At 45.9% G+C, this 22,945-nt stretch overlaps 1 long non-coding RNA gene across 6 annotated transcripts in view; it reads left to right on the top strand.

Moving 5' to 3' along the window:
* The window catches only part of LOC114117582 (uncharacterized), a 32,338-nt gene extending 10,157 nt beyond the window's left edge, over positions 1 to 22,181 (top strand). For 2 of the 6 annotated variants that reach the window (XR_009595920.1, XR_009595917.1), the window contains one exon: positions 385 to 22,181. This is a non-coding gene — a long non-coding RNA (uncharacterized LOC114117582). The remainder of the gene's footprint in view (positions 1 to 384) is intronic. The other 4 variants (XR_009595921.1, XR_009595918.1, XR_009595919.1 and 1 more) reach the window with 4 other exon arrangements.
* The last annotated feature ends 764 nt before the right edge of the window (positions 22,182 to 22,945 follow it).

Genomic DNA, 22,945 nt, shown 5'->3' with positions numbered 1-22,945 from the left:
CACCAGCCCAATCTGGGATCGTGGGGGTCGCAGGGAACGTGTATGGAGAGGATGTGCTGGCGCGGCCCGGGAACAGCTTTCCTCTCGGTCGGTGACCTCAGAGGACGCGCTGCCTCTGGTTCGACCCCATCCATCGGACCCCAGCCCGGGAGCCCGGTGCCAGGGCTCCAGAGGCCCGTGCGGGTTTTCTCTCCCTTGGGGAGGGAGGGAGGTTGGTGGCCCCGGCGTCGTTCGGTACCCCCTCTTCCTGACACCCTGCAGGTTGAGGGACAGCCCCGGTTCCAGAAACGCAGTAGCTGCCGTACAGATCACCCCCCAGGCGCGGGCTGGGGAGCCGCGGACGCCGGTTTATATGTGAAACCTTCCCCTGTATTTCCTTTCCAGGGACCCCTGGATCCAGACCAGCTCAACTACGGCTATGAAAACAGATCCGTGTCCCCTAGAATTTTTAACCCGTCCTTAAGTTGTGGTCGTGCCCTGGCCACTCGGGACCATATATCCAAGGAGAGTTGTGGGGGACCAGTTTATGTTTGTCATTTTCAAAACCAAGCGGAGGAAACGGAGGCCAATTAAAATGACATATTTTTATTTGCCTCGCACGTTGTCAGTGATTTGTCCCCAGGGATCCACAATTTTCCCAAGCCTGTTAACGGGTGACGATGAATGAGTGCCTCGTGTAATTTAATTTTCCTGTCACACTAAATAGAGCTACATTGTAAACCTTAGATCTACTCTTACTGATAGGATCGCCTTGTTTTGCCATTTGCACCATAAAGACCCCCAAAAGGGACACTGTATTGTGACCTCTACTCTTGAATTATTCAAGAACTTAATGACATTTTCCATTTTAAAAAGGGGAACTAATTGCCATTGATGTAAAGCATGTGACCTTCTCTGGGTGCCCAGTATGAGAATGTAGCCATCTGTATTCGGACCCCAGAGCTGGGAAACTGCAAGATGCTGGCAAAATAGGAGAAAGATGTGAACAGAAATGAGCTTCAGATGGACGCTGGATTCAAACATATTGTTCAGTTTCACCCCAAACCATGACTTAGACTTCTGCAAAATCCTCTAATCTAACCTAAAATTTGTATTAAAAAAGCTTATCAACTCAGGCCTGGTTTGGGGGCACGACATGACTTTTTAGCTATGACAGGAACAGTAAAAATTGTAAAATCCACTAGTCCTTCATTAATGTTAAATTACTTTGTGTGATATCAAGCAAAATATATAATCATCTACTCCCCTCCTCCCTTTCTTTCCTTTTGCAATGAAACTCACAACTGTAAAGAAATTGAACCTTGATATTTGCTATTTGAAAATCAGTCTTGAGGTTTTAAGAAAGCCAGCGCTGAAATTCTTCAGTATCAGAATTCTCACTTTCCAAGTTACTTGAAAATGGAGGCTTATCTTTCCTCAAAGTAAAGAGAGTTCCAGTGTATTCCCTACTGGTCTTTCACTCTTTCCCCAGCCCCCAGAGGAAAGAAAAGTGAGAAAAAATGAGAGAAAACTTCTACCAATGTTGTCTGGCTTCAGAAATTCACAGATGAGTGTATGAAGATGATTTGATGGTTTTCCTGATTCATCTAACTCCACTGCCAGCATTAACTGTGATAAAGTCTGAGTGGGTTGGGAAGTAAAATACTTTCCCGTGTTGGGCTGCAGATATTTCTTTTGAACTTTTTAAAGTAATGCCTGAGACAAGGAACTGTCATTTCTGCATCGAGTGGGCAGTTCTTTTTAAAATTACACTGAATGGCCAGAACTCTGGTTTCACGGAGACAAAATATCCTCTGTGTGAGGCTGCAAATCCACATCTTTCTCTAGTAACATCACTGGAAAAGAATATGAGGTGCGTTTGAACATTTAACTTGGTTCTAATGAAGCCCATGTAACGTCAACAAGCTGGACGGAATCGCTGCTGGGGCCAGCCAGAAGTCAGGCTGAAGCACAGCCCTTCATCTGCACAGGGGGGTGTGTGCTTAGGCTCTGAGTAGTGTCCGCCTCCTTGAGACAGCGTGGACTATAGCCTGACAGGCTCCTCTGTCCATGAGATTCTCCAGACAAAAACACTGGAGTGGGTTGTCATGCCCTCCTCTGTACAGGAGTAGTAAGTGTTGTTTTGAAAAGGAGTTTGTTATAAGGCTGTTGTTGCCCAAATCATATAATAGAGCAACTGTTTTTGTATTTCTTAAAAAGAAACCTGTTTCCCTCCTTTCCTTGGTATCATGCTTTCTTTGTGTGCAACATGGCAGAAAAAAAATTGAATAAGGATACATAGTTCTTATTCTCAGATAATAAGAACATACTTAAGAAATATGTTTGAAACCATCACAGTATTATAATTATCTTCCAATTAAAATAAAATTAAATTTAAGGAAAGAAAACATTTCAAGTCAAGAAAAGTTGGCACACATATAGAGTGTCAATCCATCTTCTCGAATACTTCCTGTGATTAAGGCAACACTTTCTGGGTCAGATGTTAATTTAATTATAGAGATTTTTCACCTGGTTCTCCACATTTAAAAATGTTTCCAACAACTTGCTGTAGACTATGAGACACACAAGAAATTATACATGTCTCTTTAGCATTGCGTAGTGTCATAATCCAGTAATTTTTTTCACAATGACAGTAGGTACTAGAAATGAAAATTTCATTCATTTTTCAAACTGTCACCATGGATAAGTTATAGTTATTTTTCTTCTCATTTCAAAAAGCAACCCTCTTTCTCTGGGACCACTTGAAGTGCATTTTAAGTGCTGTGGAAAAGTTTGCGGCATCATTAGGGCATGGCAGAGCCCTCTCCTGGCCTCATTTTTGGGTCTCACCACCTTCTGCTGTGTTGATAATTCATAGAGCCTGGAGGAGGGACTCTATCTTGATTGCACTCAAATGGAAGGTGCTACAGGGGTATGCAAGAAATTCTGATTTAGGGCCATGTTTCATCCAGTTCCCATCATCAGTTTCCCCCTGCCCTCCAAAACAGAAGGCAGGAAGAAAGAAGAAAGAAAACAAAAAACAACGCTGAAACATATTCCCCATTTGGCCGTTCTTGAAAAGGTGAGTACCTCATCCACAGGGCAGGATGCCATTGTGGGATTTCGTTTGGAAATGGGCTCTTTATTTCTCCATCAAGCCTGGTGGGAAGGGCTGCACTGGGCCTTTGCATTTGTGTCTGTTAGTTTGGGTGGAGTTCAAGAGATAACCAAGAGATCTCTTTGATTCTTTGTCAAGATGCTGTACGCTCACTGAAAGGGAAGAATGAGACAACTATTGAGGGGCAAAATGAGTTAACTTAGGATTCCTAGGCAGATAAATACAATCAGGCCAGCTTGCGCTTTTTCACATATAATGTCTTCAGTTGCCTAGGTTCCAGAGGAGTTGAGCAGCAGCTGGGGGCTGGGGGCTCATCCTCCTCTGTTAACTGACCCCCAAGAAGACCAAGAAGGGCATGTGTTCACCCTCTGCCTGAATTTGGTTTACATCCTTCATTTCCTTTACATATTTTAACTGCTTGATATATGTTTGTTTGTTTGTTTTTAATGTCAGCACTAGAGACATTTGACGCTAACTTTCCATCTGGTTCCATTTATCTGAATGTGTCCACCCAAATACATTTACTGGACTTCTGACTGTCCATTTTTCTTTCTTGGGGAATGACATCAAACCAGGATACCACTGACATGATGACTAAAAATACCTTTGGAAAAACTCAGTTTCTTCTCTTTAGCCAATACTTGTTTCATAAACAGGGACTGCAGCTTGGATCTGGGTCAAGACCCTGCTTATGCTGGGAGACAGCTATGCAGGATGGGTAAATGTGCCTTTTGGTGTAGAAACACCCTGCTGTTTATGTCCTCTTTCTTCTGGGAGGTTGTGGGGGTGGGGGCTACAAAACTCCTACAGGATTTTTCACCTGGTGGATGAAGCTCACATGCTACCAGTATAGCTTCTCCAGGATGCAGATTAAATGCGTGGATCATGGAGTAATTAAACAGTGGGCAAAACACACCTTGAGTTCATGGAGGCTGAATACTCTGGACATAAAAGCCATCAACTTTGTAATGAAAATACAGGGACTTTTCAAAATAGGCCGTCAGGATGCGGTTTACTTTTCAAACGAGAATGACAGCCTAACCCTCTTTGACTGTATTCTTCTGTTTTCTGTAGATTTGCTTATTCACAGATACTGGGACAAAAAGATGGGATGGAGGGAGGATGCTTGTGCTCCTAAGAGGCCCACATGCCTGAAAGCACACAAGCTTCTCCCGGTGCTGAACTCTGACCTTTGTAGGAGAGTCCCTAAAAGTCCGCAACCCTGCCGTCAGCCTGCTCCTGGGGACCTTACCCCATAGTTCCCCATGAGGGTCTGGGGAGTGAGGTGAGTTCTGGACGTGAATATGAGCTCTCGGCATGAGGGAAGTGATGCATGAAAATCATGATTTGCAGACTTGGGCCAAACTACCAGACCAACAACCACCAGAACTAAGCACCAAGATACGAAAACATAAAACATTAAAGTTGCCCAAGTAGACGCTTAACCTCCCCAAAGTTACTAAAGCTTCTGATGAATGAAGAACGATGAGCAGCAAGTTGTCTAAGTCCTTGGCCAAAGGCATCATTACTTCTCAATGACCAGATAAAGTCCATGAGCTCAGAGTGATTGTCTAGGGGCAAAAGTGGTCCAGGACCCATGCCTTGTGGGTTTCTTTGCTGGCCAATAAAGCATGGGCAATTGGCCACTGCCTCACAGAAGGGACAAGAGTGGCCAGCCTGGGAGCAAGCCCCATGAACTCCCCCCAGGGGGGTGTTTGTGCCCCAAGGAGCCCAGACCTGATGGGCACAGGCCTGGATGCCTCTGCCATCTGCCCAGGATGGCACACACTTGCAGTGCTGACGAGGATGCATCCCAAGAGGGAGGGACTGGCCAGGACCCAGGTGAGGCCGGTGTGGACAGGGCTGTACTGCCCTTAGCTCCATTTCTAGGTATTAGGGTAAAGTCTCCCCCACCCCCCAAAAAAAGGATGGAACTCAACTTCTTTTTTGAAGACTGAGGGTCCCTCACAAGCTTCAGGGGGGGTTCTAACATAGTGTTATTTTTTCAGTGTGCTTTGTCTCTGTGGAGAGGCTTCAGAAGGCCCTTGAAGTCCTCAGCCTTAAATCCGTCTTAATAGGGGAAGTCTCTCTTCTCTCTCTCTGTCTTTTTTTTTTTTTTGGCAGTGGGGCAGTTTGGCTGGGAGCAGCGCTGACCCAGCCGGCACTCGGGTAGACCCGCTATCATCGGCAGGGCACTTATTAACCAGCGCTCATTTGCAGGATCAATATTTCCAGCAAAAGAGTCCACACTGCAGATACACCACTATGTCTCATTTTTTTTTCCCCTTGACAGACGATTTATTTTATAAATACATCTGCTGGAGAAGAAAAGGCTGTCCGAAGGACTGTGTCTTTTATCTCTGGGATATGCAAAGCACATTTATTTTCAGCTTTTATCTCCGGAATTGTATGCTGATCCCATACATATAGATTGATTTTGTTCAGGTAGATAATGAAAAGTCAAGTGGAAAATTACACAATGGCACTCGCGATCCTGGTCTTATATCGGTATATAAATTGGTTTATTATTTCATTCTATTAAAGAGGCTTTTTTTATTATTATTACCAGGAAAACTTCAAAATACATCAAGTTGTCAGCCTCACTGAATTTTCTTTTTTGGGGGAGGAAGAGAGGAGGGGGCAGGGGGAGATAATTTCTCTGGCTGCCTCTGTTAATTATATGGGCTAAATGAGCTTGTACTGGGCCACTTCGAAGTCGCTCATGCAGTTTCTGTAACTCTGGGAGCTTCCTGGGGCCAAGACAAAGATAACCATCACACATGTCCTGATACACAGGTGGATATTTTTTCCCTCTAGGCATTTCTAAATTTTGTCACGATGACAGGAAAAGAGGTAAGCCTTTCTACCACTGGCCACGCCACCACCCCCAGCACCAAGAGGCCAGTGGGGAGAAGGTGGCAGCTGGATAAAGGCCACCACCAAGGGACGGCTTGGAGCCAGAATCCTGAAGGAAGAGTTATTAATAAACATCTCCTGGATATTTGGTAGCCCGTGGAGCCTGGTACAGCTTAAAGCAATTAATTCAGGACACTGACATAAACTCTCCAGGTCTTTGACAGCTTGGAGCCGAAATAAAAATGCTAGTTCTCCGGGGAAGAGAAGGGGATGGCTAGCTCTTTTCTGGACTGTTTGCTTATAGGCCCAGAGAGCAACCTTCCTTGCCGAATGAAATGCAAGGGCACAAACAATGTACCAGGGAGAGAATAGGAGATGGGAATGAACAGTTTGAACTATTTGCTCAGCAGAAGGGCACCACAATGCGGGGCTGGTGGCTTTCCCATGCAGCCACCATCCCTTCTTTGCGGTCTTTTGTTGTCCCTTGGCTCCTTTGGCCAGATAAGAGCACAGCTGCAGCCTTGCAGCTAAGTAAGGCTGCACTCATCCCCCTAAATCTCGGGGTGTCTTTACTGTAACGGGTGAGGCGTGGCTGTCTTTTCTTTCACCGGGGACAGTGAGGGAGGGAAGGGCAGAATGGAGCGGGGGACTGTGACATGCCTAGCGTCCGAATTCCTGAGTTTTTTCTTTCTTTCTGAAATCCAAGCTGTGATTAGGCAGGATCTTTGTGGAGTATTTCAATGGAAGGGTTCAGTGACTTGTATTGGTTGCCAAGCCAAAATGTTGCCTTTGGGGGAACGAAAGGGGAGGAGGTGAGTGTGTAAAACAGGGAAAGAGAGAGGAGGTAAAATTTTTGGTTTAAACACTCATACTCCTACAGCTGCTAAAAAGAAGGGGAAGTTTTGAATTAGCCATTTTGAAATTGTTCAGTGATGATTTCATCACTTCTGAAAATCATTTTGGACTCCTCCTTTCCACATTTAATCTTTTCAGAGTCCTAGTGAATAGAGGTTGCCATAAGCAGAGAGAGAACAGGATGAGCTGGTGATGGGACATAAAACATATTTGTAATTTCGGTAAATTACTCCTTTAATCAAAGTAAATGTCTCCTAAGATATGATTGAAATGTTCTTTCCCATCTGCTCTTTTAAAGTCAGAGCCTATTTTAAATGCCATAAGAGAAAGTAGATGTGATAAAAATAAGCATAAAGTATGGCTTACATTAGGTTGGTTTTAAAGTTAAGATCTGAACCATCCGTCTGTTCAAACTCAGTGGGTTTTGCCAAGGACATTGGTTTGGGAGCTGGGCGACAAGGCTGCATTCTATTCTAATAAGGTTTATTTAGTTTGAAAGGCTTTGTAAGGTGAAAAGGCAAAAAGTGTAACCCCAAAGAAAATTAATAGTTTACTTAAATTTCACAAAATGCCAGACCAGAAAGCCACTTGCAGGAAATACGAAGTTTCAATCCTGTTTGTGTGTGTGTGTATTTTCACACTGACAAAACCCATAGGAAAAAACCCTGCTGTGGATTTTTCCTGCTGGATTGTCAGAAGGGAAGGCCACGAAACCAAAGGCCGTCCATAGAGACGCAGCTCCTGAAGATCGACCTCACAAGTGGCCCCCAGGAAACAGAGCACCTGTGTCTACACCGGGGTCCCTCGTGCCAGCCCCCACGGCCATGGCCAGGGCCACGCGGGACAGTGTGACCCTGCCCACCCACATGTTCAGCGACTGCCCACTTTGCTCAGGATATGCTGTGGGACGCCTTTGTCCAGTAGAGCTGCGAAGTAGTTTTAACACCAAGGAGATCAAATTTAGTGAAGAGGGTTTGTGTGTGTATATGTGTGTGTGTTCCAGCCGGTATGCAATGCAGGGAAAGGGGATGGACAACAGGGATGTGTTCTTTTAGGTATTTGCATGTTTGATGGCTCCAGCAAAAGACCAAAAAAAAAAAAGAATCTTGTAACAAATGTAGTTTTTGGTATGACTTTGTATAAACATGTACATGTGAATGACAGTCTTTTTTCTTTAAGGACTATAATAAAAATATCAAATCTGAGTTGTTTTTTATTTCCTTTGCAAGTACAAATTTAAAAATTTTGTATTTAGGACAGAAATCACCCCATGTTTAAAGGAACAAATATATTGTTCTCTCCTGGTAAAGTGCTTCGACTAAATGTATATCATCTTTCTGAAAACTGAGGCCAGGGTGGAAACTGCAGTCTCCTGGGAGAATATGTTTTGTTTCTCTAACTCCTGCTCTAAAGAAAAATTAGTCCAGGGAATTTTTTTCCAGAAAGGCATTTTAAGAGTGATATGAAAATTATGTTGAATCTTTGTGGATAACACAGGGAAATAACCTTCCTCCTTTTGAGATCATGGGTTTCCACGAGAGGAGAAGTGGTTTTTTATTGCCAATTTCTGCAAAGAATACTCAGGAACTGGTCTGCCTTGCAAAGCCGCCCGCGCTGGAGGACCTCTGAGCGTGGGGAACGCCACAAGGAGGGCGGGCAGATGCACAAGTCATGAATCAGGTTTAAAAGACTGTGGTCAGGGGCAAGAAGCAAGTGATACCGATCTTCTATGAGATGGGCTTGGACATCACACCAGCTGCCACAGGGTTTGATTAATGAGGCATTAAGGAGATCGAGTGACACTTACAGCTAGTTACTTATGGTGCTAATTTCAAAACACTTTGCAATAGACAAAGACAGTCTGCTCATAATGCAAAGTAATTTGTGGTATGTTCCTGGTGAATGCATTTAGCGAAGCAAATATAGTTATGCAGAATTTAAATTAAGGTTGACACTAATGTAAACAGAGCCCAAGAACCACTGTCCAATAATTTGATGAGGACACAGGTTTTAATCAAGCCTCTTCCACTAAAATAGCAATTTAAATCCCCATCGTTTAAACTGGATAAAAATGCTTAAGCTGTGAATATTGGGGCAAAAAATAAAAATTTACTAGAAAAGAAACAAGAAACACAGTATCTCTGGGGAAACTATGATTTGACACAACAGAGGGATATCCATGCTGATTTAAACATCAGGTTGGTTTCAAGGCCAGATTCTGGGAATCTGGAGGTATTTGCCTTGCATTCTTATTGGGAAATGATGGTTTATGGGTAGTACTGACCTCAGAATAAAAGTGACCTTGGAATGAGAAAAGAGAGGCTCTAAGCTGATCCAGAGGAAAATTTTATTTTACTTATCAAAAGGAGAAATATTCCTCCTCCCACTCAACAGATTTCTATCTGAAGTGGAAACTTCAGAATTGACTGGAGGTGCTGGGAGAGGGGTAGGCCAGTTAGGGAGCTGGGGGCGCCATCCTGAGGGTTGGTGTTCCCTTTGTAAGAGGTAAGACAATCATCCCAGCCTTGTGTTGGGGGGAGGCAGTGTTGCTGTTTTATTTCCCTTCCTGAAATCACTGGGGAAGAGGTGGGGGTGGGGGTGGGGTCAGGTTAATTAAAATGCCAGCAGCCCAAGGTCCAAGGCTTGGAAAGCCTGTATATGAGAAATGGAACAATATAAACAACTCATTCTGTAATCGCTTTGGGAAGGAAAAACAGGGGAAGATCTGGCCATGTCCTTTAGGATCTTCTGACTCAACTCTCCGCAAGGGAGCCACAGGTGGGGGAACCCTAAAATCTCTGAATTGTGATCTGACCGTTCTAGATCACATCAATGGCGTGTCTTCTGGGGAAAGAACTTTCTACAATGACGTGTTATCATACAGATCCCGAAGAAAGGGCCAAGAGTTATTTGAAAAAGAAATGTCCAAGGCAGTGAAGATGAGCCAGGCGGTGACGTTCTTACTCGCCACGCCTGGGGAGCTGAGAAGGAAGTTGGAGACTTCTATACTTTTTGGGTCCCGGCCCCCATCTTCGCGGTCACAGGCCCACAAACAAAGAAACGGAAAGTCAGCGGCCCCATCACGTCCCCCAGGCGCGGTGGACAGTGAGGGGAGGACCCGATTCCCTTTCCCTCTGCCTAGAGGAACGCCCTCTCCCGATCCACACCCTTCCTTTTGAGGGCTCTGGGGCCCTTGGGCACTGATCTGGGGGTGAGGGCAGGTGGGGACTCTCCTTCGGGAGTATTTCTGGAGGGAAACTTCAGGCTCAAACTCCCTTCCAAGGAACCTGTCTGAGAGGGGAAGGGAGAAGCGATGACCCTTACCCCTCAGAGTCAGAGGGAACAACTTGAAAATGCGCCTGTGTGAATCAATTCTGAAAACCCTGGGTCCACACTGTGCTCTGTATCTAAGAAGGACAGACTCTCGGGCCCCTCACATCGGGGCAGGCAGGCAGGGAGGTGCCACAGGCTTCCTGGGAAGAGGCTATGCCCTGGACACAGCTCCCAGGCTATCCTTCCTGGTGGACAAGGGCAGGGTAGCAGGAGGCAGGGCACAGGCCAACGTGGGCCGTCCGCATCTTCCATGTCTAGTGAGAAACGGAAACTTTTTGTCAGGTCTGGGAGGCATGGGGCTTCTCTGGGGCCTGTTTCACAGTCTCTTTACCACCCCACTGACCCCCACTGTGACCGGGGAGGTCAGTCCCCAAGGGTCACTCTACAGCTGCCATTGAGATAGCATTTCTGCCCTTGGGAAGCCCACCTGACTTAGCCCGGCCAGCTGCAAGTCGGAGGGTGGCCCCATCTCTGTCTACGGCTATTTCCCAGCTCCCGAAGGACAGGGACTCCTGCTGCTACTCCAGGCACAACCCTTTAGGCCCCCACTCTGCTCTGAGCAGGGTTCCAGCAGAGAGCACCTGCTGCCTGAGGCCATGACCAGCCCGGAGCTGTTCCTTCTCCCTGCCTCATCTTCCTGGTCCTCACTCTGCCCGCTTCCTGGGATCTACGCACACAGACACACACATACACACATACACACATACACAGAGACACACACATACACATGCCTCCTGCTGCCAGCATAGAGCGTGATCCTCACGCCCCTCCCCGGGCTCGCTTGTGCCCTCCAGTTGGTCTGGGTTCAAGGGACAACACAGGAGACCATTCACTATTCCCTTCATTTCACCCTTCCATCGCAAGCCCAGAGTCTTCCTGCCTTGGAGGTGGCCTGTCACGTGCTCTCCCAACATTGATCTCTGCACTGCTGCATGACACAGGACTGATTCCAGCTGCTCCCAGATCCAGCCTCACTGCCCTGAAAAGATTGGAAATGCCAACTCCTCTCTTGATGTTTCAGGTCTGTTTCTTGTTCTAGAAACACAGGGCAGGAGAGGATGGAGCAGTTAGCACTGGAGATTCACCGGGCAGCCCTCCTGTCCTCTCACCTGCTCTGGGAAAGACACTGAAGCTGTTTTTCCTGCCCAGCCCCTCGGTTCACACCTTCAGTGCAAATCCCAACGTCAGCAAGTTGGTTTTTGTTGCTGTTCAGTCTCTCAGTTGTGTCCGACTCTCTGGGACCCCATGGACTGCAGCGCGCCAGGCTTCCCTGGCCTTCGCTGTCTCCCGGAGCTTGTTCAAACTCATGTCCATCGAGTCGGTGATGCCATCCAACCATCTCATCCTCTGTCTTCCCATTCTCCTCTTGTCCTCAACCTTTCCCAGCATCAGGTTGCTATGGTTTTTATGATTGTCTTAAGAATTTGTCTCAAATGAGGTTCAAGGACCAGGAGGGGCAAGTGCTCAAATCCCATTGGCCAACAAGTCTCCCAGGATCACCATCCCCCCACACCCTACATGGCTGCTTTTCCCACAGTGACCATGATCTTCAGCCACCAGCTCTGGGCCCAGAGGCCTCCACGACTTCCTTTTAAATGGAGAAGAGGTGTCTAGGCTTTCCTCATCACTTTTGCAGCATGTTCACAGGAACTACTGACTCCTTCTGGGCCAGAGCCCAGGAACCCTCTAGACTGAGCTCCGGCCTCTCAACAGCAGGCTGGCCCCTGAGAGGGCCGGGTCATCTGGGGCTGGCTCTTCGCAGGCATCAGCCTCCTGCCTGGACTGCTGTTGTGGTGGACACTTGCTTCCGTGTGCCCACAAGGGCTGTCCCTTGTTGATGCCAGCATCTGTGGTTAGGTCTCATCTTAGGGAGATGGCTGGGAGGGGTGAGACCTTTGCCCTGGATCAAGGGTCATTTTGCACGTTGATGGGTGAGAAATGGTTGGCTGATGGGGGCTTTGTGGTCTGGGAATGTCCACTGATAAATAGGTTTAGTGACAGGCTTGGGGGGGGGCGGGGGACTGTCACTAATCCGCTGACTTCTACATGCTTTATTTTGACGTGTTGCTTCTAATAAGTCCTGGGGCCAGATGCAGGGCTGAGTGGTTTCTCTCAGACGTTTTATTTCATTTCACTTTTTGTGGCTGCACTGTGAGGTGCGTGGGATTGTGGGATCTTATTAATAGCTCCCCATCCAGGGATTGAACCCACACCCCCAGCAGGAGAAGCACGGAGTCTTAGCCACTGGGCTGCCAGGGCAGTCCTTCACACCTTTATTTTCTACGTTTCAACGTCTCCTCTCTGCTATTTCTTCCTCATTTTGGGGGCCCAAATGTGGGCTTCTGAGTGTGCCCTCAACACTGTCTCTCCTCAAGCTTCTGCCCTGTAGGCTCTCCCATTGCTAAACCACTGATAGCATTGATTACATAGAAGGACCCACAATTTTTACTTATTCTACAGAACTCTTTATATGTGCAAGGGAGTCAGCAGCTCTTCTAACCCCCATATATTTCCTTAACCATTCATTATTCAGGATCTGAAGCATTTGGGTACTTTTCAGATAAATAAGTAAATACTTAACTCCCCTAAAATGCTGTCTGGCACAAGGCCCAGTGTTTTAGAATATCCCCTAGCTGATGGAACTCTTTGTTATGTGTAAGCAGTTTTCTAAGATGAATCCAGGGATGAAAAGGTGGATTCTGATAGCCCAGGAACATTTCTGGGGGCAATCTGAGGATCTGTTATCTGCAAAGTCAGAGTCTCACCAGCTGGGGACATCCATTGGTTTAAACCAGGGAGCAGTTTCCATGTCCTTGTGAAATTTCCAATTTACATTCTTTTGTTACTTAAGATTTCACTGGTCAAGGTATGAGCAGTATCCCGTCTCTCCCCCTTTTTAATTATTTACCAAATCCTGTTAGCTCTTCTTTCCTAAGGTCACATTTCTCATGACTTTTCCATTCTCTCTGCCAGCACCCTAGTCTAGGTCCTGTATGACAAGGAAAATCTTGGTGGAGAAGAAAACCAGCTTCCAGCATTACCGATGTTGTTACCAGCAGTCGGTTCCTAGAATTCATGTCACTGCATAGCGGTGGGGGATGTTTTGCACCAGATGCTTTCCCCCTCGTTACCATTGTACTTTTTCTTTTTTTTGGTTGCATCCTGCAGAATACAGGATCTCAGTTTTCTGGCCAGGGATGGAACCTGTATCCCCTGGCTTGGAAGCACATAGTCTTAACACTGGACCCCCAGGGAAGTACCACCATCATACTTTTCATGAGGCATTTCACACCTAGTGCTTCAATGTCAGTGATAGGCCACATTCTAAATATTGCTTTCATTTTAGAAAAATCGAATTTGTCATGAATACAGTTTTTATATTTAGGAAATCTTGACGTTTTATATGTGCTGATCTACTGTATCTAAAGTCTTTAATTTTTTCTGCTGATCAAAATAGAATTAGATCTTCTGTAGGAAAGAAAGAACTTGTATTTTTCTGCTAATGTGGTGAAAAGTACCAGGGGTTTACAATGGACGGATGGGGTGGACTGCCTTAATCCACACAGCAATCAGAGCTTGACGGAGAGAGAGGTCACAGGACGCTGGATCCACATCGATGTGATGCGAGAGGAACAAGTCTAATGTGAGCCGCATCGAGCCTCTGGGTCTAACTTCTAGCCGGCAGGAGACGCAGCAGGGGACAGAGAAGCCCCTTACATGGCCCCATGTAGGTGCTGTCAGTGAAGCCCTGTGTCAGGAAACAGGACACATTACCCGTTTCTGCAAAAAATAACCATCAAAAGGAAAAAAAAAGTAAAAGGGTGAACTTATCATTTAAAAGAGAATGAAAACATATGTTAGCAAAATGCCATGGGTGGATCTTGTTTGGATTTTCACTGGGATAAAGCTCCTCTTCCTCCTCCAATCCTATGAGATAAGTGGGGAAATTCAAACACTTCTGGGCTGTTCAGGAATTACTGCTAACTGTTTAGATGTAGCAATGGTTTCCATAGGGTCAGGGTCGAATACAACTGAACAACAGCCTTTATCTTTTCAAGTGGCACTCAAAGAATTAATGAAGGAAGGGAGTGATTTAGAAGGAGTTCGATCTAGACCTAACCTCCAGATGAACCAATTGGGAAAGAAGGTGGATGAAGTAGGAAAAGGCAATGGCACCCCACTCCAGTATTCTTGCCTGGAAAATCCCATGGACGGAGGAGCTGTGCAGGCTGCAGTCCATGGGGTCGCTAGGAGTCAGAGCGACTCCACAACTGAGAGACTTCACTTTGACTTTTCACTTTCGTGCATTGGAGAAGGAAATGGCAACCCACTCCAGTGTTCTTGCCTGGAGAATCCCAGGGACAGGGGAGCCTTGGTGGGCTGCCGTCTATAACTTAGCAGCAGCAGCAGCAGCAGCAGTGGATAAAGTAACGGTAAATCAGGATTGGTTGTGGGCCAGTGACTGTAGGAACAGAGTGATGGAATACATTTTTCTTCCTAAGGTGTTTGAACATTTCCAAAATATTAATAAAAAATGGAAAAATTGGAGCTCACATTCATTACGACATTTGCCCCAAATCTCCTGGGAGTTTAATGTCAGAGGTAGACTGGTTCTAGGTTGGTCATCTTCCTGTCCATTTGGGCCCCACACTCTCCTGGATTCTCGTCCACTTCCCTCCTTGGGGTGACTGCTGATCTGGCTCAAGTCCTCAGTAGGGGATGCAGCAACCTGCTTGCTTCTCATGCTTTTCCTCATTCCCCGCTGCTCTGTTTACTAACAGAGTGCCCCTAGGGGACGACCCCTGAACACCAGTCTGATGGTTGTCCCCCTTGAGATGCTGTCTGTGACAGCAGTAGACACCATTCACTTTTTGACACTCTCTCTCCCTCTGGCTCCCATGATGATGCAGCTACTGACTTTCTTCTAGTTTTGAAGCCACATCCGTAACTATCCACTCATTCTCCTCTTCATTCCAACCATCACCTCCTCATAGAGGACCCTCCTCTCAGGATCCAGCTTGCCTCTCTCCTGACCTCTGTAGTCTCACCTCTTCAGCTACCAAACAGCCTTACCTGGAGGCTCCATCATCACTTCGCATGCACTGTTTCAGGTTTCCTGAGGCCCAGCATTTCCTGCCTGCTCTCCTTTCATGAAGCCTCATCTCTCATTGATATGCTTCTCCATTCTCACCACACATGCATCCAGGCCCTCTTGTCTCACCTCTGGGCTGGCATCCCCAGCATCTTTCGCTTTGTGGACTGGCATCCAGAAAGTACCACTGAGCCTCCCTGCTCCTGAGCTCAGCCATCCTTCTTCTTGCAGGATGAAATTCTAAACTATTTCTCCACGAGTCTCCATCTGATCTCAAATGACTCTTTCAGCCTCATTTCCCACCAGGAAAACTCCACACTAACCTGCTTATTGACAGTATCCTTCCTTTGAGTTCTATGTCTTCCTGGTCCTTTCTCCTGGAGGATGAGGCTGGTCCTTCCTGTTGCAAGCCAGGACCTAGCTTACTTGTAGCCACAGACGCAGACTGCTTCACCTGGCATCATCAACATGGTTTACCCACACTTCACTGGGCATCTGGTGGAAACACGACTCCGAGTCCGCCAGGTGTGAGGGCTCACCTCTCCTGCCGAATTTTTTTTTATTATTTATTTTTTATTGACGTATAGTTGACCTGCAATATTGTGTTAATTTCTGCTATTCAGCAAAGTGATTCAATTGTACATAGACATACATTCTTTTTCTATATATTCTTTTCCACTACAGTTAATTATGGGGTATGGAATATAGTCCTCTGTGCTACACAGTAGGACTTTGTCGCTTATCCTGCCAATTGTAGAATGGAGATAAACCCAAGCCAGATGCCCATCCTGGCTGGATAAAGCTGAGGGCGCTGTACTGGGCAGTTGGCATGTAACAACAAGTTAACTTCATTTACAGGTGCTTTCTCTCTTGCATGAGAACATGAGCATTTTAGAATTGGGGCTGTCTCCCTCACCTTATGGCTTGCAGCCCTCAGCCTAGAGTTGAGAACAGAAACTGTCCAATAGCAATTGCGAAATAAACGCCTGTGTCCACCTCCCCCACCCAACCCTAAGTCCAGCTCATCCTGTCCTGTCACGTACGGGTAGAGATGCCCGAGTAGCTATGTGCCCATTGGCAGATTCCTGGGAGATGCCCACTTTCAAATGCTCTGCCTTCCCCCGCCCCCCAGTAAATGCACTTGTATTTCTTGATTTTAAAAATACCACTTACTAGAGCACATTTGTGGTTTACCTAGACTAGAGCTCTGCCGATGGTGCCTCTTGCTGGCTTAAGTACCTTGGGATGGAGTGTAAGGGGTTGTAGAGAGGACTGGGTAGGTGGTATAGGAAGATGAGTGAGTTATCACATTACCCCTCTTTCTCCAACACAGTTCACTGAAGCTGCCTTTTCCCTTTGCAAATATGCTCTAAACAATAATTCCAAACTCGCTTTTTATATGTCTTACGCGTTAAAACTTACTAGAGTTTTAACACAACTTCCAAGAGACCTTTCGCAATCTATTGTAATTATAAAAGCTTTTCTGAAACCCTTGAAATCCTAGTTATCTGTGAAGGAAGGTGTCAAAAGACTGAGAAAAGTATAGTGGAAAGAATCAGAGACAAGTGTTTCAATTGTTGGGGAGTTCTAGGTGGTTTTGAAGGGTGTATAGGAGTTTTCTAGGCAAAGGAGAAGAGATGAAGGCTATTCCAGGCAAAAGAGAGCACATATGCCATCTCTTAGTCCTGAATTTCCTGCTTGATCTGAGGGCATTATTTTTCTCTTACTGAATCCAGGGGTGAAGTGAGATGCCTTATGTATCTGGCTTCCTGCTGTATCCACAGTCAAGGGCAGCCTGGCACGAGCAGTCACTCAATAGAAAAGCATGATGTTGGACTGTGATGTCCCTTGTGCCTGAGGTAGAAGAGCACTGTTCACCTGCTCCTGCTCAGCCTGTCAGTATGTGGTCACACCTTTTCTTCTGTTTCGGCTCTTGTTCTCTTGGCAAGAGGCTTGCATCTGAAGTGAGGGCAGCCCCGTGGGTCATCTCCCCACCTCGTTTAGGCACTTGCTCCACTTAGCCTCCCACCACTGTAAACCGAGTTCTTTCTCTGCTCAAAAACCTTCCCTGACTCCCCAGCACCTGATGTACTCAGAATAAGTGTTTCTTGGCTTTTGTGACTTATCCAAACATGGTCACTTCACTTGTTTTCAATTTCGTAACTTAGGTCTTACCTCTGTAGATTCCATGATCCAGCAAAATGGAAGTATTTCCTGTTCCCAGAACACGATTTCTATTTCCTCACCTTTAAATCTTTCCTTCATGTGGCTGTCAGGATATGGAAGCTCTCTCCCTTTCTGATGAGATCTGCTTACACTGAGGACCAGTCTCGGGCTCTACCACCCCTATGAGTCTTTCCTAATCAAACCTTCTAACACTTTGTGTCTTTCTCGTGATACTTGACATATTCGTCTTGGGAGGTTACTCTCTGTGCCTGTGATTCTGAGATCCTTCAGTAGAGCGGATGTGCTGGTATTTGCGGGGTCGAACTAAGCACCAGTTATGGACCAAACCCTCTGCTAGATGCAAGGGATCCTGCAAGGGTGACCTTCTGGGAATGATATAAGAGAAAGTATGAGGAATTGTTTTGTAAATCCGAAAGTAGTATGCAAATGAGGTACTCTAAAGATGATGATGAGGATGGTGGTGGTGATGATGGGGGTAATGGTGGTAATGGTAGTGATGCTGGGGGTGATGATGGTGGGGCTGATGGGAGGAAGATGGTGGGGGTGGGGGTGATGGCGCATATGCATGACATTTGTATTTCCCCCTCCAAATCTACTCCCTAACCTTCTCATCCTGCTCTATCCCCTGGAAGGCTGACCCTATAGACTGTTCAGCCAGGTTGCCTGTTCTTTGTTTTTCTGTTGAGTGTACCCAATAGGAAATATCAATGAAAAATCAGAGCATGAGAGGAGAGAGAATTTGGGTGTTTGTTCCCCCAGCTCTCTCTCTCTTTGCTGGGCCTCCATTTGACGGTGGCTGCATTCTGAAAGTCTCAATCCCTCTCAGCTGATCTGTCCTCTATACTTAGAGGCTATACCAGATTCCACTAACCGGTCCCCACATCGTCCCTTCAGGACTAGGATGGCAATACCACCTCCATTCTGCGGTTGCCAGTCCCAGGGTGTGTCACCAGTAAGTTCCCTCAATCTTGCCTGAACGGCCTTGGCAAAATTCTCCACTATTTCCTCTTTTTGGTCTGACATCTACACTTCTTATCAAGGCCCTATGGACACAATAGTGATGGTGGTGGAGGTTACCGTGGTTGCAGTAATTTTTCCCTTGGGTGGTAGTCAGGGAGTCCTGATGAGTAACCATGCAGAGAGGCTTGAGAATCATGGCAGAGACTGGCAACATGCTCATTGTGTTAGTTATCTACAGTTGTATGACAAGTAATGCCCAAAATTAGTGGCTTTAAGAAATAACAAAAAGATTCTATGTCTCATTTTTTTTTCCACAGGTCAAAATTCTGCAAAGGACAATGGATGGCTCATTTGCTGACTGGTCTAGCAGCTGATCCCAGCTGCTGGCTGGGGAACTGTTCAGCTGGAATGCACTCACAGGGCATCTCCTGGTGGCCGGCACTTCCTCCCAACATGGCAGCTAGTGTCTGAGGTGAGGCCAAGAGACAGAGAGTGAAGCAAGCCAAAGGCGTGCTGACTTTATCATCTAGTCTTTGAAGTCATGCACAGTCACTTGTTACCATCACATCTGCCGTGTTAATTATAAAGGCCCACCCAGGTTCTAGGGGAGGGAAGGAGATCCTGTGTCTCATGAGAGGAGTGCGGACATCGATGATAGATTATTGGTCGTGTGAAGTGGACTAGAGTGATGTGGGCCACTGGACTTCATAAATCTCCCCTGGCAGCCCCCTCCTTCCCCAGCAGGCACTGGTGCACGATATGTGGAGATGCTGATGATGTCAGCATCGGGGAGCCTGGGTCCTTGAGTCCCCACATGGAGAAGATCCATCCAGTCCCTAACGATCGGGTGGGCGTAATAATTGCACTTTTAGCGTGTTAATCTGAGAGTTGGCGATTGCTATAAGGCTTTTTATCTATACCCCCAAACTTGAAGCCAAGGTCTCCTCCCTCTTCTGTTAATAACACATGTTATCAAGACCACAAATGTATGATGAAAGTGAGGGACTGGTGTTCATTTCTTCTTCCTCCTTATAATCTATGCCCCTCCCCACCCTAAGAAGGAGCAATACGATGACCACCAGAAGAAGAAGGACCTCGTGGGACTGCCTGGGTCACTGACCAGCACAGTCATCAATGCAGCCAAAAATGTCTCAGCCAAGCCAAACAGTGGAAAAGGGAAAATGTTAACATGATGGCTGTAAATATTCAGTCCTTCTTTGGAGGATTTAGGGGGAAAATGGAAATGGTGGTGCTGGAAATGATTGGCAGGCGGGTGTCTGCAGGGGCCTCCCCACACGGTCCAAGACATTGTCTGAAGTGAAGGAGATAGCGCGCCTGACGCCTGTCCCAATAAAAAGCCTGGGAAAAGCATCTGTCAAGTGATATTTAGAACTGACATTTTCATAAGGATCTGGTCTATGGGGGCTTTTTGTAGGGCCCAGAAAAACTACATTTCTCATCCTTCCTCCTCCCACCTTCTGCAATTAACCAAGCTCATGGCGTTAAATGTATATTCAAAATGACTTGCATTAAGGACAAGTCATTGTATTAAAGTTTTCAAAAGCTTTTATTTTTCTTGGCCTGGCTGACCCTGTCCCTAAAAGTTTTTTAGTAATAATTTTGACAATAATATTCATCCCAATGGTAGCAGCAATAATAATGCAAACAATTTCAAGAATTACTTTTTTCCAAACCATTTGAGAGTAGGTTGCACACAGCATGACTTTCCCCTACCAAATGTCTCCTATTTACTGCTAAGTATTTCCATGTGTTATTTTCTATGAAATGGAGTATTTTTTGCATAACCATAGCACAGTTGACCATCTCCGTAAATTTAACGTTGACAGTGTTTTTTCCTAATTTACCATTAGTGTTCTGATTTAATCAATAATTTTCACTCAAGAATGTACTTTTTGGCGTTCTCCACCCCCAGCACATGATACTATGTGTCTGTGATTTCCTTTCTCTGAAATAGTTCTAGAACCTTTTCTATGCTTCATGATATTGACAGTTTCAAAGAATACAGATCCTTATTTTCATTTTCCCCTGTTCCCTCATAATGAGATTCAGGTTGTGCTCAGCTGCCGGGTACCCACAGGTGATATCAAATCCTGCCCAGAGCATCTCTTCAGGAACACAGTGGTCCATCTCCCCCCATTGCTGGTATTGATTTTGATCACAAAGGGCAAATGACTTATTCTTCTAAAGGAAAAGGCTTTTGAAGGTATAATTTCCTGGAATCTATTTTCCCAGTAAAAAAGTCTGTGGACTTTCTAAGAATGAAGCCTGGGGTGTGAATGTTTTCATGGTGGAAGAAAGCCAGGCAGATATATCCTAGCAGCTACTGTGCTTTTGTGCAGCTGGATTAGCGGGCGTGGCTGGGTCTCCACGCCTTTGGCAGGGACAGAAGACGGGCCCAGGACACTGCACAGGCAATGTCTGCTGAAGCTGAGGGCTCAGATCTCAAGGTGGACCCTCCATCCGGGGCTAAGCTTTGGGAAATGGAAACACAGACCCTGCATGTATTCTCCATCAACTGTGAAATGCCTGAAAGAGGAGGCTGGCTGGAAGCTGTCCCAATAGATGGACATCCCTGCTTTCAACATGGCTACTGTCCTGTCTATTTCCACATTCACCCCGGGGAGAGAAATAGGAGGATGCTCACCCCACTTTCAGGGACACTGGAGGTGGGTGGCTAACACATAGCCCCAGGGTCAGGAAAGGTCTGGATACACTGGCCTTCATGAGGTTAAACATCGATTGTACATTATTGTTGTTATTGTTTAGCTGCTAAGTTGTGTCCAACTCTTTTGTGACCCCATGGACTATAGCCTACTTGACTCCTCTGTCCATGGGATTTCCCAGGCAAGTATACTGGAGTGGATTGCCATTTACTTCTCCATTAAATAATCACAAGATGACAAACTGTATTTCCTTCATTTTAAGAGGCTACTCTCTACCTTCTATTGCTTCTGAACTTTGGATGCCTCCTAAAGTCTGTGTCAAAGGCAACTAATTGTTTCACAGGTAGAGTAGCTCCTGATAGAAAATCTACCTGAGTGCAGATATTCAACTCATTGTCACCTGGTTTTTCCTCCACCAGTGTTTTCTCTGAACAGGAATTCATTTTTTATTGGGGTGTCATTCCCATACACTAAAGTGCATCCTTCTGATTGTACAGTTCCCAGAGTTTTGACAAATGCATGTCATGTGGGCTTCCCAGATGGCTCAGTGGTAAAGAATCTGCCTGCCAATACAGGAGACGCAGGTTTGATCCCTGGATCAGGAAGATTCCCTTGGAGGAGGAAATGGTGACCCACTCCAGTATTGCTGCCTGGAAAATCTCATGGACAGAGGAGCCCGGTGGGCTACCGTCCATAGAGTTGCAAAGAGTCAGACATGACTAAACGACTGACCACCCACACACATATTGTCATATAACCAACTCCAAAATCAAGATACAGAACAGTTCCACAAGAAGTACCCTTGTGCTTCTCTGTAGTCAAACCTTCCCTTCTGGTCACTGGCAATAAATGATTTGTTTTCTATCCTTAGAGCTTTGCCTTTTCCAGAATGTCGCAGAGATGGAATTAGATCTGTGTAGCCTTGCTGTGCCTGGCTTCTGCTCCGTGCATGCCTTTGAAATGAATACCCTTTGTCACGTGGATTAGGCATCAGTTCCTTTTTCTGCTGAGTGGTACCCATGGCCGGGATGCTCCACAGGATGTTTACCTAGCCTTCATTTAAAGGACATTTGTGTTGTTTTCAGTTTAGGACTATTATGAATAAAGCCATTATAAACATTCATGTCCAGGTTTCTGTGTGGACATAGGTGTTCATTTCTCCTTGGTAAATAGTTAGGAGAAAGATTTCTGGGTCATATGGTAAGTATATGTTTAAATTTTTAGGGAGCTCCCCAACTGTTTTCCAAAGTTATTATACCAGTTTTCACTCCCACCAGTAATACGTGAAGGTCAGTATTCTATAGAAATTCTAATATGGGTATACTAGTATCTCTTGGTGGTTTAAATTTGCATTTACCTAGTGACAAATGACGGAGAAGGCAATGGCACCCCACTCCAGTACTCTTGCCTGGAAAATCCCATGGGTGGAGGAGCCTGGTGGGCTGCAGTCCATGGGGTCGCTAAGAGTCAGACATGACTTCACTTTCACTTTTCACTTTCACGCATTGGAGAAGGAAATGGCAACTCGCTCCAGTATTCTTGCCTGGAGAATCCCAGGGACGGGGGAGCTTGGTGGGCTGCTGTCTATGGGGTTGCACAGAGTTGGACACGACTGAAGTGACTTAGCAGCAGTGACAAATGATGATGAACATTTCTTCATATGATGATTTGTCCATTCTTTGGTGAAATGTCTGGTCAAAATTTTTTTATTCGATTATTTTCTTTTTCTTGAATTTAAAGTGTGTTTTATTTTTTAACATATTCAGGACAAGTCCTTTACCTGATACATGTTTTGCAAACATTGTCTCCAAGTCTGGGTCTTGTCTTTCCATTTTCCTATCAGTGCCTTTTTTTAGCTGAGCCTCACAGCTTGTGAAATCT

Source organism: Ovis aries, chromosome 13, assembly GCF_016772045.2.
Source record: "Ovis aries strain OAR_USU_Benz2616 breed Rambouillet chromosome 13, ARS-UI_Ramb_v3.0, whole genome shotgun sequence".
Taxonomy (NCBI): domain Eukaryota; kingdom Metazoa; phylum Chordata; class Mammalia; order Artiodactyla; family Bovidae; genus Ovis; species Ovis aries.
The sequence above is the reverse complement of the archived record's forward strand: the minus strand, read 5'-3'. Positions and strand labels throughout refer to the sequence as shown.